The 13,478-nt window shown below is 37.7% G+C and overlaps 1 protein-coding gene across 13 annotated transcripts in view; it reads left to right on the top strand.

The window, feature by feature from the left end:
• BNC2 (basonuclin zinc finger protein 2) overlaps positions 1–13,478 on the top strand; it is a 442,599-nt gene that overhangs the window by 85,051 nt on the left and 344,070 nt on the right. The window contains exon 1 of one of the 13 annotated variants that reach the window (XM_057498713.1): positions 8,844–11,968. The exons of 11 other annotated variants lie outside the window; for them this stretch is intronic. The gene's annotated coding sequence lies outside the window, so the exon portion shown is untranslated. Of the gene's footprint in view, positions 1–8,843; positions 11,969–13,478 lie in introns of those variants that run through there. One more of the 13 variants, XM_057498716.1, reaches the window with a different exon arrangement.

The raw sequence follows: 13,478 nt of genomic DNA, 5'->3' as shown, positions 1-13,478 counted from the left end.
CCCTGATATTTTTTTGTAGTTAAACTGCTTGTTGACTATCACCACCCTCCCAAATCAGTCTAGCCTTGATGTGAGATCTTAAATCTAGATCTTCAGATCTTCGGCATTTAGACCAGTGCTTTCCAAGATACCTGCTTGAAGAGCAAATTTGGAAATTAGTCTATTTACATTTATACAAGTAAAAGCATAAGTTGAACTGGATGTTATATGGCTGGACATGAAATGTAAGACTGGTGTGTTATGTTGCTATAAATGTGAAACTACTATATCCATTTTTTTACATGTCTTTAGAAATGTTTTATCCAGGGAATTTTTTTAAAACAGAGGAATTAAATCTTTTTTAGAGAATGATCTTTAACTGTTGGTTAAATAACCTTACTGTCAGTGACTTGGTATATATCTTATTAGATAAATAACTCTGTAGATTTGAGAATCAAGAAAAACATAATTGTTTCTTGGGTAAGCATTTTTTTCTTAAAGATGTCAAGAGGTTATTTTGCATAAACTAGAAGATCCTAACAGGAACCAATTGACTGAAAAGGGATGGGTTTTTTTGCAGATTTTGTGCTGTATCAGGGCTGAAGTCCTGTTTTCTTCATCTGTTCATCCTCTGTGCACTGTAGTGCCAGTCATATCATACTCAGTAAATGGGCCCAAAAAACACTTTAAAACTAATAGCTTTACGGAGATGTAATTCACCTATGTAGGCTGTTTTTATAGGTTTCAGTGGTTTTTAATATATTCAGAATAGTGTAACCACCATCACAATTAAAGAACGTTTTTAAACACATTTAAAATTTTAACTATGACCCCCAACACTGCCATCCTCTGCAGCTGTAGGCAATGGCTGATCGCTGTATATGTCTATGGATTTGCCTATTCTGGACATTTCATACAAATGGAATCGTGTTGTATGTGGTATTTTGTGACTGTCTTCTTTCACTTTATTTCACCAAAGAATATTATATGTGTATATCATATTTTTCTTTTTCCATCTACCAGTTGATGGACAATATTTTTTAATACCTTAATGCATTTGTGTAGGCTTATACTACAAAATAAAGAACTAAGGAAGAAGTAAACTTGCAAGACCCCAAATTGGAGATGCGTTCAAAGTTTATTAGTGGTGAAGGTTATATAAATGAGTTTACAATTAAGTTCCTGTGGTTGTTGGGTCTATGGGAAGAGTATCTCATCAATCAGTGTATCTTGTCAGTTCTCTCTCTTGAATACTTCTTAAGTCTGCTCTCTTCTCCGTATCTCTGGTAATTTAAGCAACACCTTTCATTTGGTCATTGAGTTACCTCTACCATCCCCTAAAGCAGGCAAAAGGAGCATTTCTAAAAGGTCATTTTCCCTTAGGAATCAGAATTCCTTATCATAGCCTGTAAGGTTACCTCACATCAGGCTCTTGCTGCCTTTCCTGCTCTCCCTCTTCTAGTCTCTATTTTGTATTTAACAAAGGATAATAGAGTTCTTTCTGAAGTTGTTAGGCACCCTTAATTTCAGCTTGTACCACTTCAAGAACTATGTGTTAAGGACCCCTTTTGGAGCCTGGTGTAGTGGGTGGAAAGAGCTCATGAGGTCTAGGGTCCACTGTACATCAGAAACATACTTGTTTCCTTTGAGCCTCTTATCTACAAAATAGAGATAACACCTTATGAGTTGTCATGATTAAAGGAGATACTATGAAAGTATCTGACACATGTATGTACTAAATAAATTATGTCCTTTCATTTTTCATTTAGATTGTTGGTAGAATGTAGTGGCTTAAGTGAGTTTGATATCAACCCCCCTCTTTTTTCTGGAAAGAGAGATAGATTGTGATGATTTCCTGTAGTAGTTAAGGGCTTTTTCCTTCCAGAGTCTGTATTTCTGTCTCAGAATCCTGTTTTTGGGAAGTCTCTGGAATTTTATTACTACTCTAATGCCTTTGCCTATCAGCATTACTTCTGTGTGTTACACCTGTAAAAAGGCAATCATTTATTGCTGTTTTTTTCTAAACTAGATTTTCTAAAATATTTTATTTCTAAAGTATCTTTATGATATCCTCATTATAAAACTGTCCATTTAAAGAACAAGAAAATTCAGAAAATAGAGAAATAAAGAGAAGATAAAATTCAATTGCAAGCCAGTCACTTCTGTGACCATTGTGGTTTATGATTTTTCCAAACTGTTCTATGCATATATATACACACGTGCCTATAGTTTTTGAAATAGAAGTTGGTGATGTTTTGTTTAGTTACTGTTTCCATTTACCAGTACAGGTGTCTTTCAGGGTTGGTATGATGGATGTATATGATTTTTTATGGCTGCATAGGATTCCATTGTATGGGAGTACCATAATTACTGTCACCAGACCTCTTTGGATGGATATTTAGGTTGTATCTAACTTTTGGTTATTATAAACAGTGGTGGCTTTCATTGTGAAATCATGAGTGATCCTGTTATGCCTTTTACCTCCTGAGTTAACGATTCTCATGAAATAATTTCCCTGAGGTTTAACATCAGTTCCAGTTTAAACTTGCTCTACTTACTTTTCACAGGTCTTTTGTAATGTTACCACTCATGTAACCATACTTTCTCCCCTTTCATTTCCATATTTTACTCTATCTGGTGCTAGTTTTCTGATTTCTTCATACCTCCACCTTCATTTATCTTGGTAAAACTCTTCATTTTCTCTTTGCCCCATGCTGCTGTACTGTCTCAGGTTAAGTTATTCCTTTATATTGGTTAACGTATCTTTCCATTTTGCAATTGATTCTTATGATTAAATTCATTAATTTGTTTCCATTATATTTTCCATCACCTCATCTCAAATTTGGGATTATTAAATATTTAATCTCATTAGTTATTCTAAAAAAGAGTGCTTGCTTCTAAATAAAAGAATCAGTGAAGTGGTTTGTATTGTGTAGTTCAAAAGACATATCTTTACAGTTAATTGCCTGTTGCCCTAAATTGGCATATTCCTAAGGTTATTTGTAACCTTGGACTGGTTTTCATCCTTTTGGATCTGGGTTTTGGCTCACAGCCCATTGATTATGTCCTTAAGGAATATTAACCATTTTAAATAATTTTAATTTAGTGCTAAGTAAATCATATTGTATATTATAAAGCCATAGTTATTAAACATGAGCATGCATCTGAACCACTTGGAGTTCTTGTTCAATCCCAGACTGCTGGGCCCTACCCCCAGACTCTCTGACTCAGTAGATCTTGAAAAAGGCCTGAGAATTTACATTTCTATCAGTCCCTTGGTGCTGCTATTGCTGGTCCCCAAACCATGCTTCGAACATCAAAATCACTTTGGATTATCTGTGCTCTTTGTAATTATCTATATTCTTTATCTCTTTATACTAGTGCACATTACAGATAAAGCTGATGATATGTTAGTAGAGTTGTCACTTGTTTAAAAAAAAAAAAAAGCTTACTGGCAAAATACAGAAAGATTGATGGATACAGAGCTATAGCCTGATGATGTGAGGAGTCCGAGTTTATGGTCCTGGGTGGTTTAGTCCAAAACAAGATTCCTTAAATTTCTTACAGTCTTTGTTTTCTTGCAGAAAAAATGTAATTGACATCATATCTCTCCTGTCCCTCCACCTCTTAAATCTGCATGCAGACCTCAGTGTGTTAAACAGTTCACAGTGTCAAACATCTCAATTAAGAAATGCCTATGTGTGTTTTAATAAATGTTCAAAGTAGTTTTAATAGAGGCACTATCATAAGGTCTTACCATGGTAGGGATTTAGAACTTGGATGAGGAAAATATCTTGAAATCATAGATATTTCAAAGGCTTTGGAAGTCAGAGCTATAGGACAGGTGGTGGTCTGTGGTGGTGTTCTGTATGTCCAGGTCTGCAAGAACACAGAGTTGACCCAGAAGAAAGGATGTGAGAGAAATTTAAAAATAGTGGTATTGAAACTCTCATTGGATATGTTGGTTCATTGGATCCAGGTTCAGTTTGGATTCTCTGATACCTTATCAGATATAACTAGTATTTGTTACACTTACTAGCATACTGGCAATTGGATCTTTGGGTTTGATGTTCCTTCTACCTGACAGTTGAGATGTGGGAGATGTATAAAACCCTTTGCAGCTGGCTGGCAGGCACATTACTTGTATTTGAATAGAAAGGATACACTATTAGAAAAAGTACAAGAGAAAAGAGTTTTTATAGAGGGTCACATGGCATGTAGGTGTATGAATGGCACAGAGGTGTGTGAAAGGTGAAGCTACAGTAACACTTGGCAGCTGGTAAGAACATAGTACAGAGTAAGATGAACAGGAAGTTTCCTCTAAGCACGTCAGCCTCTTATGTTTAGACTCTATTAAAACATCATTGATTTAGCCAGAGATGCTTCAATTATATTGTAGAGACATGTCCCTTGTTCTCTGTGAGTTGTAATTAAAAATTTTTTCATAAAGCCTTTTTGGCCATTATTTTACTATCATTATTGTGTTCTCCCTCACCCTTTTTTTGGTGGCATAACATGTGTGGTCTTTTCTTCTTAAAAATTAGGAGAGTTAATCTCAGCAGCGTAAGAAACCTTCTGACACAGAAAACATTTGCCTAAAGTGTACCCATGTGAGCAATGGGCTGGGCATATACTACAAGACAGGAGTAAAAAAGGCTTTTTGTTGAGAGTGACAGGCATACAGGACAAGCAAAGTTGAACTTAAATCCTTTCATTGATATTGGAAAGTCATAAGTCTTCATGTGACACTGCCACATTCAACTCCCTGTGATCTGGAGCGGTGTAGCCTGTACTATAGTGTGTGTGTGTGTGTGTGTGTGTGTGTGTGTGTGTTCAACTCACTGTGATCTGGAGCTCTGTAGCCTGTACTATAGTGTGTGTGTGTGTGTGTGTGTGTGCGTGCGCGCCCACAGTGTAAACATTTTATGAACTGCAGTGTCTGATCCATCCGTCTGTCTGGGCAAGGATGTCCCTTGATAGTAAAAAGAACAGCAATCAGGACAGAATTGGTCAATGCGGCATGTCTAATGGTGAGAAGATATTTGAAGGACTCGCTATAGACACAATAGTCTCTCTAAATAGCCTCTTTGCACCCGGAGTCTTATTGCAAACAGGTTCATTAAGGAGAGACATTCTGACACACAGCATCACAGTAATGAAAGTAGCTCTGTTTTTCTAATATTGTATCTTGCCACTGCAGTTATGCTGCTAGTACAAGATTTCCCTTGTGTTGTTGTATATTTCTCCAGAAAAAGAATCAGTCTTCATAGAATATACAATTATTTTGTACAGGAATGTATAACTCATACCTAAGATCCAGTACTCCCTGTTTATGTGCACTAGTGCAAAAATAATTGGCAAACACATCTTCCAGACCAAAAGATTCCAGCACCTTCAATTTGTTGGCCTAGAAGATGTTGAATCAGAGTTATAATAAACTTTAAAAAAATGTGTAATGTTCAAAATGGATTTGTGATCAATCATAAAAGAAAAAAATATTAGTACAGTTTCCCATGAGGTATAATTTTTTTCCTAGTGTTTTAGGCAACTCCAGTATAGTATCTGTTCAAAGAGGGTAAAAATACAAAAGGTTTTCATCCACCGAGCTTTACATATAACTACTATATGATGACTTAAGCTATTGGGTTTTCTGCCTGTTTATGTACAACATGAACATTATGAACATGGAAAAAAAGGTTATACTGGTTTAAAAGTAGATATGGAAAATTTAATATGCTCAACTGGGAACAATGGCATATTAAAAAAAAACACTCATGACACAGATCTAATAATTCACTTGCCCCTGTAGGAGAAGGGTATCAGCTCTGATACTGGCTCATAGTTTATTTTTATATACACCCCTGGTCCCTGCAGTATACCCAGAATGTGGGTTCCAGAGAAAAGAAAGAAAATAATCTGTAGGGAAATCAGACTGGAGACCTTTCATTAAATACATTGTACTTTGTATTGTGTCATTCACAGAATCTTTCAAGAAATAAAGAAAGGAAAAACCTGTTATCAGTCTGCATGTGTGAAATATTGTATTTGAATACTATCGTTTGTTTTAAGATTAAGGCTGAGGCTGCAGACATATTAGTTATTATTCACTTACATCTGGTAGATAATGCAACAGGGATTTAAAGATTCTTTTTCCATTTCTAGTCCCCACCTTCCTCTGGCCCCCAAAACAATGTCAAAGATACTACTTAAAAACTATGCTGATAAAATATTTTGTTGGACATGTTGCCTCTTTATAGAGGATTGGGGTGGTGAGGGTAATAAAATCAGCTATGAAATTTTTGCTGGAGTTTGTCATTTAGTAAAAGATGCATTTCTTGGGAAAATTGGAGAAAGTGTTAAATATATTCTTTCATGAGGAAAAAAAACACACACTAAGGGTGTAACTGAATAGTGACACCTTTGTCAAGTTGAATGTCCTTTGGAGTGAGCCTTTTTGTCTTGTCATTGTTGTGCATGTATTGCTGTTGGTGGGCCTTTAAAATCTGTAAACGTTCAATCTTTTTAGCTGACTGTTCATGCAGGATATGCTAGGCAAGCCAACTGTGACACATATTCTGCCTATACTTGTAGCTGTCTCTTGGACATATTTGAACACACACCTTAAACTAACTAAACCTGGTGTGCCATATAACAGTATTTAATGAACTTCCAGAATAGCAGGTATTAAGAGTTAGGTTTTTATGTCAGATATCTGGGAGCACATTGTCCTACATAGTCTGATGAGAGATTTATTATTTCTAAAGTAGCCTATGTTGAAAACCTTGTTTTAAGAAATAGAGGGTTACAGGCCTATCATTCTCTTGAAATTGATAGCTTTTTTCACACCTGTTAGACTCATTGCCACCTCTTGGGCTGAGGACAGATAGAGCACCACTTAAGATTTCAAGTTGCTAGTAAAAATAAATAAATAACTTTTTTTAATGAATTGGGGGTAGGTCTTTGGAAAAGTAGGGATGTGCTCTTCAGTGCAGAACTTCTGTGAAATAGCCCCTGGGAGATTGGTTATCATAGTCATTGTGGATAACATCTTAATTTAGAGGCTGTTGCTCCTGTATTCATGTATATCATTTTGGTGCTGTTCCTCTGCTCCTTCAAGTACCTGTCAGTTTAGTTCTTAAGCTGCAGACCAAATTTAGAGTTGCTGATGTCATTTAATACTTTGGATTTGGAAGTACTTTCTGACTGTCAGTGGCTCATTGGATCATTAAGAAATTGTCTCTCTATTTTTCAAGGTTGGGTAAGGTTTGGGGAGAGCTTTCTTATTACCACTTTTTTTGTTTTAATTAAGCTGAAGAGTACAACAAGTCCATCTGTATGGATATTTAGGGTTGGCCCTGATCTTAAAGTGACAATGGCTGGGCATCCACTGTCAAGTCTCCTGTATCTCCACATGACCAATCTCTCACATTCTGAGATCTGGACTCACCTCGTAGATGAGCAGTGAGCCATGGTACTGTGCTAGGTACCTCTGCTGTCGAAGTACTTCGGGAAGAAATGAGCTGTTTTGACCCATGACTGCTGGGCTTAACATTCATTTGGGGCCAAGCAACCCTTGGGCTGCACACATGCAGCACTTTGTAGCCCCTCCTCCTGGGGTCTGTGTAGGTTTCCTAAGGTCCCATTTCTCTGCATTGCAATAGGGTTCCAGACTCAGGATGGTTGTTTATCCCAGAGCACTTCCTTAGAGCCAGGGAACAGCCTGTAGACTGGTTTACACTTTGCAGCACTAGGCTTTTTTCAGGATCACAAACAAGCTTCAATGGCAATGAGGCTCCATCCAAGTTTATATAGTAAGACGTAGCAGATTTTTGTTAGCCGAGTTCTTACTGTGAGCCAGACCTTCTGCTAGGTACTTTAGTCTTCACATGAAGGCTGAGATGGAGGCGACTTTTCCCCTTTTTTGCAGGTGAGGAAACTGTCACTAGTAAGAGGCAGTGTTGGGATTTTCAGATCTAAGCCTGATCATATATCAAGTCTGTGTACTTTATGATTATTTGACATAATTCCTGTGGGGGGGCTTGCGGAGCTCCTCTCTCTGTTCCCTTGATTCTCATGCCTGTAGTGACTCCTTTCCTGTCCTTTGGGGCCAGTCACCTACTAGCCAGGTGACCTTGTTAGTCCATTCCTTGAGTGAGCTGCATTTCCCCTATCAGTGAAATGAGGGAGAATGATAGATAACTCCTATTTAACCTGGTTTCAGGGATAATGTTTCTGAAAATACATGTTATGTATTGGACGTCTTCTGTATACCAGGCTCTGTGCTGGCACCTCCAGTACAGTGGTGATAGGTGCAGACATGGTCCCTGCCCTCATGAAGCTGCAGATGTGCTGACATGTCAAGATATGGAAATAAAAATTTAACGGTGTTACTTAGTTACGTGCTGCATGTCTAAACCATATTTAGATGTTAAACTGAGTTTGAGTTGAAGTCATAGTCTGAACAGTTACTAAACTGACCCTGGGTCCTAATGATACTGCTTAAAGAAAGCCCCGTGCTCTTTTGGGTATCACCTGGATGCAAAGCTTTTTACATAAATTCTCTACTATTGTTCGCATATCAGGTTCCTTTTAGGTCAAAGATCTGGCATTTCTGCCTTCTCCCTTTTTCTTGGCTTCCTTCCCCTCTCATTCTCTCCTAACCTTCAGTGTCTGCTTGTGCCCCCTTTTCTTAGTCCTTCACCTTTACCTGTTCTGTTTTCTACCCTTCCTCTGAGCCCACTTTAAATTTAACTCTCCTACAGATCCTAGCTCACTCTTACATCCAGTTCTATCCCTCATTTGATAAATGTTCTTTTAGGACACTAATCCAGATTTTACATTTATTTTTGTGTAGGCAATCTGCCTGTTTCTCCAAGTAGACAGAAAGTTCCCTGAGAGTTGGGACCACTTCTCTGCCCCTCTAGTACCCATCCTAGGCACAAGTCTGTTTCCAAATATTGAATTAAATTGGATTTTTCCCCCTCGTTTTCTCTGGAATAGCTCATCCTCTTTCACCTTTAATGTTTCATATATTCTACCTAGGTGTCCCATTGGCCTGTTGAAACAAACACTAAACACATTTCCCAACTCTGCATTTCCTGCTTTTTTTCTAATTCATAATAAGTGTCTCCATTGTCTTCCTCATAACCCAGTCAGCCTCAGTTGCCCCCAAGCATTTCCAAAGTCCCCCATCAGCCATCATTTTCTGGGTAGGAAGATCTCTTTAGGGAAAGATTCCCTGGTATCTCTCATTACTCCACACCGTCACTGCCCCTACTTGGTGTGGGGTATAACGGATGTCCTTGACTAAATCGCTATCTAGTCTTGTCACCTCTTTCCCTGAACCTAGTAGTCCTTCTAAAACAAAGGTCTAATCATGTCAGATCTTAAAAGCCTTTGATAGCTGTTCAAGTATTTACTAGTTAAATGATACTGTATCTGGGATTTATTTTAAAAGTATCCAGTGGAGGAGGGAAGGAGGTAAAGAGGATTAGGGAGACGGTCGGTGAAATAAGACTACCCATGTGCTGATAATTGGGGAAGTTGGTGGTGCAGATCACAAGGGCTTATTTTACTACTTAACATTTGTATATGTTTGAAAACTTCTATAGTAGAATTAAAAAATAAAACACAGCCAACTTTGGCTGTACACTATGTAGATAATATCTGAACTTCTTGGCAGAGCATGTGTCGTGCTCAGACTCCCTCCCCAGTCTCTTGTTTGGCCTCTGATCTCTCAGCTCTCTAGGCTGACTTTCTACTCTGCTTCCTTCCTTGCCCTGAGCATTGATCTGAAAGCCTTGGTTGTGCAGATAGATCCTCTCTGGCCCACTTGGCTAGCCTGAGGAGGTCTTCTCTCCTTTTGGCTCACATATCCCTTTGATGGACCTATTTTAGAACCTATCGTACTATTTCTGTGTATGGTCCCTACTTTGACGATTTTCCAAACCCAGAAGGTTCTTACTCCCCCACTTCCAATTGCAGTTCCGCTAATGCTCATTGTGTGCCTATTGAGTGTCAGTCACTTCATGAGTGTTTGAGATTTTAAATAGAATAGTTACTTTTCAGCCTGTAACGAGTGATCCACCACCCAGTGTTTTGGGTGGACCTTGGCAGTGGATTCTGTCCCTCCTCTTCACCCCCAAGGTCATCCCAGACTCTTCAGGGAATGAAATATGTATTATTGAGAGATATGTAGGTAAACTGCTGTATGAGTATAAGATAGCCCAATATTCATTAACATGTCAAAATTCTTCACCCAGCTTTTGTGTCCTTAATGGTGACTTTAAAAATTGTCAGGCTCTACATTTACACTTAGGTCTTCCTCCCCCCTTCCAGTCCATCCCGTTAAACTGGGTGAGAGAGTTGTTTTTGCCACCCATGGTTTCTGGGAGGACAGCCTGCAGCCAGCCTTCTGCTGGAGCCCATCCTAAAGTCCCTACGCCAGGCTCTAAGGTGAACAGAAGCTCACAACCTCTAAGTCCTTCATTTGTTTCTGGTCACTTGATTATTCCAAACTCCTATAGGATTCTTGAGCCCAAAGGTAAACGTAGAAAATGTTTAAAAGATTTGAGAAATGAACTAATTTTTGTGGCCTGGAGAAGTGAAGACCAAGGTATGAGTTAATTGCTGTTTCCAAAACACATGAAATAATTTTACACGGAAGGTGGTGCCAGCTGTTAGCCATTTGAGTGAAAACAAACAAAAGGACTTAGGTTGTAGCTGGAGGGATTTTAGTTAGGTAGAAATTTCTCATTCAGTGGTTCTGGGTGGGAACTGGGTTCCCTTCCCAGTAGATTGTTGATTTAGGTCCAGATTGAGGGCAGTAGGGTGGATTTGAGGAATTTAAGCATCCTGAAAATGAGGCTTCCTGATTAAAAAATCAGCAGCTGTGATTGCCCTCCGTGCTCAGAGCCACAGAATTGAGGATTCCCCTCATTCCTCCCACCTTCCCCCAAGTTGAAAGAAATTAACCTCAATTAAAGAAAATAGTGATGGATGGCTGTAGAGATAAATATGATATATCACACAGGAAAAACTACATTAAAAGAATATTAAACTTGGGACAGAAAACACTAAAAATGAAGAAACTCACAGTTAAGGTTGAAAAGTGATACTGTTTACATCTCTGCTAATATGTAGACCTAATAGGACACATTAAGAAATAACGAGTATGTCCTATTACGCTCAGAAGTAAGTTTTTTTACTTGATTCACTCATCTTAATATACAGTTTCATTGCCCAGCTTTAATTAAGGCATCATCCTTGAATGATTATAGCCCATGGAAAAAAACCTGTTATTTTTACTAGGAGAGTTTTGGTGTTAAATATTAAGTTTTGGAGCAGGCCAGGTGGTGTTTCTGTGACTCTGTGCACTTCAGTACCTGAGCATATTTCAGCTTTCTAAAGTCAAGAATTTCATTTGAAAGACACTATTGTTTTTTTTTACTTACATGTTCATAGCAACTTAATAGTAGTTTTAATAATGTTGAGTAATATCTTTTTTTTGTATGTATTGAAAGCAAAATTTACCTTTTATCCCTTCATTCCAGGGGTGAGTTTTTGCTGCTCAAGAATAGACCTAAAATTTCATACGTGTATTTTAAGCAAATCCCTGCATTGTAAGGGTCAGAATCAAATCCAGTCACATTTTTAATTTCTAAAATCACATGATTTCATAGGTTTTACTAGAAAACCTCCTTTACTTAAAGTTTTTACCTAATAAGTTTTATCTGTTTACTGTGTGGTTTTGTGTATGTATGTTTGTGTGCATTCACCATATCGGGGACAAAAATTGCCCAGTTGGGCCTGGAGTAGCATGGTTTCAAGGTAGACTATAACTAGAGTAAACATTTGTATATGGTAGAGCTTGCATAGTACAAAAGTTATCCATGGTTTCTTCATCCTTTCTCTGACTCCAAAGGATTGCTACCTTTCCCTAAACTAAGAGCCAAGAAGAAACAGATGACTTTCCAAAAATCATGCCACAGTAAGTTTCTTAAACTTCCTGAAGAGGATGGATCTCCCCCACTGCTGTCCCCTGTTCTTCCATTTTTAGAATTTTGAGTTCCTTCCTTGATGAAAAGCTTATTAGTGGAAGCACACAGTGAAAATTAACCTGCCTCTTAAATGACTAAGCAATGAAGAACAAACTGAATTTAGCAAATTCAGATACCGAACCTTAAGATTTTATTTTTAAAGCAGAAGGAGATTTTTCTTACTATTTGAAAAGTGTAATTATATGCAGGTAAGTAAAATCACACCAACTTGTGTAATTCTGCAATAATAAAATGCAGTTGGGTTAAAAAATGTAATATTAGTAATTTTATGGTAGGAAATATGAGCCACAATTATTATAGGAGTTTTCTATTTTTGTTATATTAAAGGTGAATCTTATAAAAGGGCTGATGAAATTGCCATAACTGAAATTATTTTTAGCCTATAGAATTTATTGCATACTAACCCAGCTAATATTAATTTGGATACATGATGGGGAGCTACTCATGGTCTCTTGTCACACATTTTTAGGTTGAGTTACCTCCCAGATGAATGAGTATATGTTTCCAATGTTTTAGAAAGTTCAGGGGGCTAAAAATTGAGAGAGAGAGTTGAAAATAAAAATGAAACTGAGGTTACCTTTTCTTCTGGTGGCTACTTCAGGACACCATGCACAGTCTCTGTTTCTTAGTACAGAAAATGGAATCTGTAAGCCTGTTTGGAGTTTTAAATACAGTATAAATGCAGTGTATCATTATAAGTATGCAAACATGTTTTAAAACAGGGAATTGTATGGAAGCAATTACTGGCAGTAAGTGAGCTACACACCCCAAGAATGGGTTAGGGCCAAAAAATTGCAGGTTTGTAAACAGAATTAATTAAGTGTGGGTGGGAAAGAGAGCAAGGTTAACTTTTATTAGGAACCAATCCCACCTCTTATTTTAATTCTGATCACATACTTGGGTAACCCAAATAAATAAGTAATAAAAAGTTCATATTAGGATTAGGTTATTCTTTTCCTTTGGTATGGTCTTCCAGTGGGGATGATTAATTTTTATAGTAGGAGGAAATGATGTACATAAATAGGAACATGACCAAATGCATGTATAGCTCTGCAGTTTTCAAACTTTAGGCCTTGTTATGGTTAAAAATGTTGTTCCCACCCTTTGAGACATGAAACTTGAGCATTCTTTAGCTGGGTGTGTTGTGCTCATCTTCAACAGATTTAATGGGATGTAGGAAGGTTAGATTTTACCATCTGGAAGTAACAGGGTCTGCACTTTCCTCCCACTCACCACCAGCTTGGAGAAGACCCTGCTGATAGGTGTCTCTCCTTTCTGTTCCCTTCAGTGTGTACTTTTTGTTTACTGTTTAATGTCACATGAAATCTCCCTATCTCAAGGTGATTTTGCATTATAATATGGGGGATCTTAAAAATCAAAGGGAAGAAAATTTCTTATTATGAGCTTGTCTACCAACAGATTCTTTGGAGCATTTGGCCT

The sequence above is a fragment of the Manis pentadactyla genome, chromosome 3 (genome assembly GCF_030020395.1).
Source record: "Manis pentadactyla isolate mManPen7 chromosome 3, mManPen7.hap1, whole genome shotgun sequence".
In the NCBI taxonomy this organism is placed as follows: domain Eukaryota; kingdom Metazoa; phylum Chordata; class Mammalia; order Pholidota; family Manidae; genus Manis; species Manis pentadactyla.
Note: the sequence above shows the minus strand (reverse complement) of the source record. Positions and strands in the feature narration are given on the sequence as shown.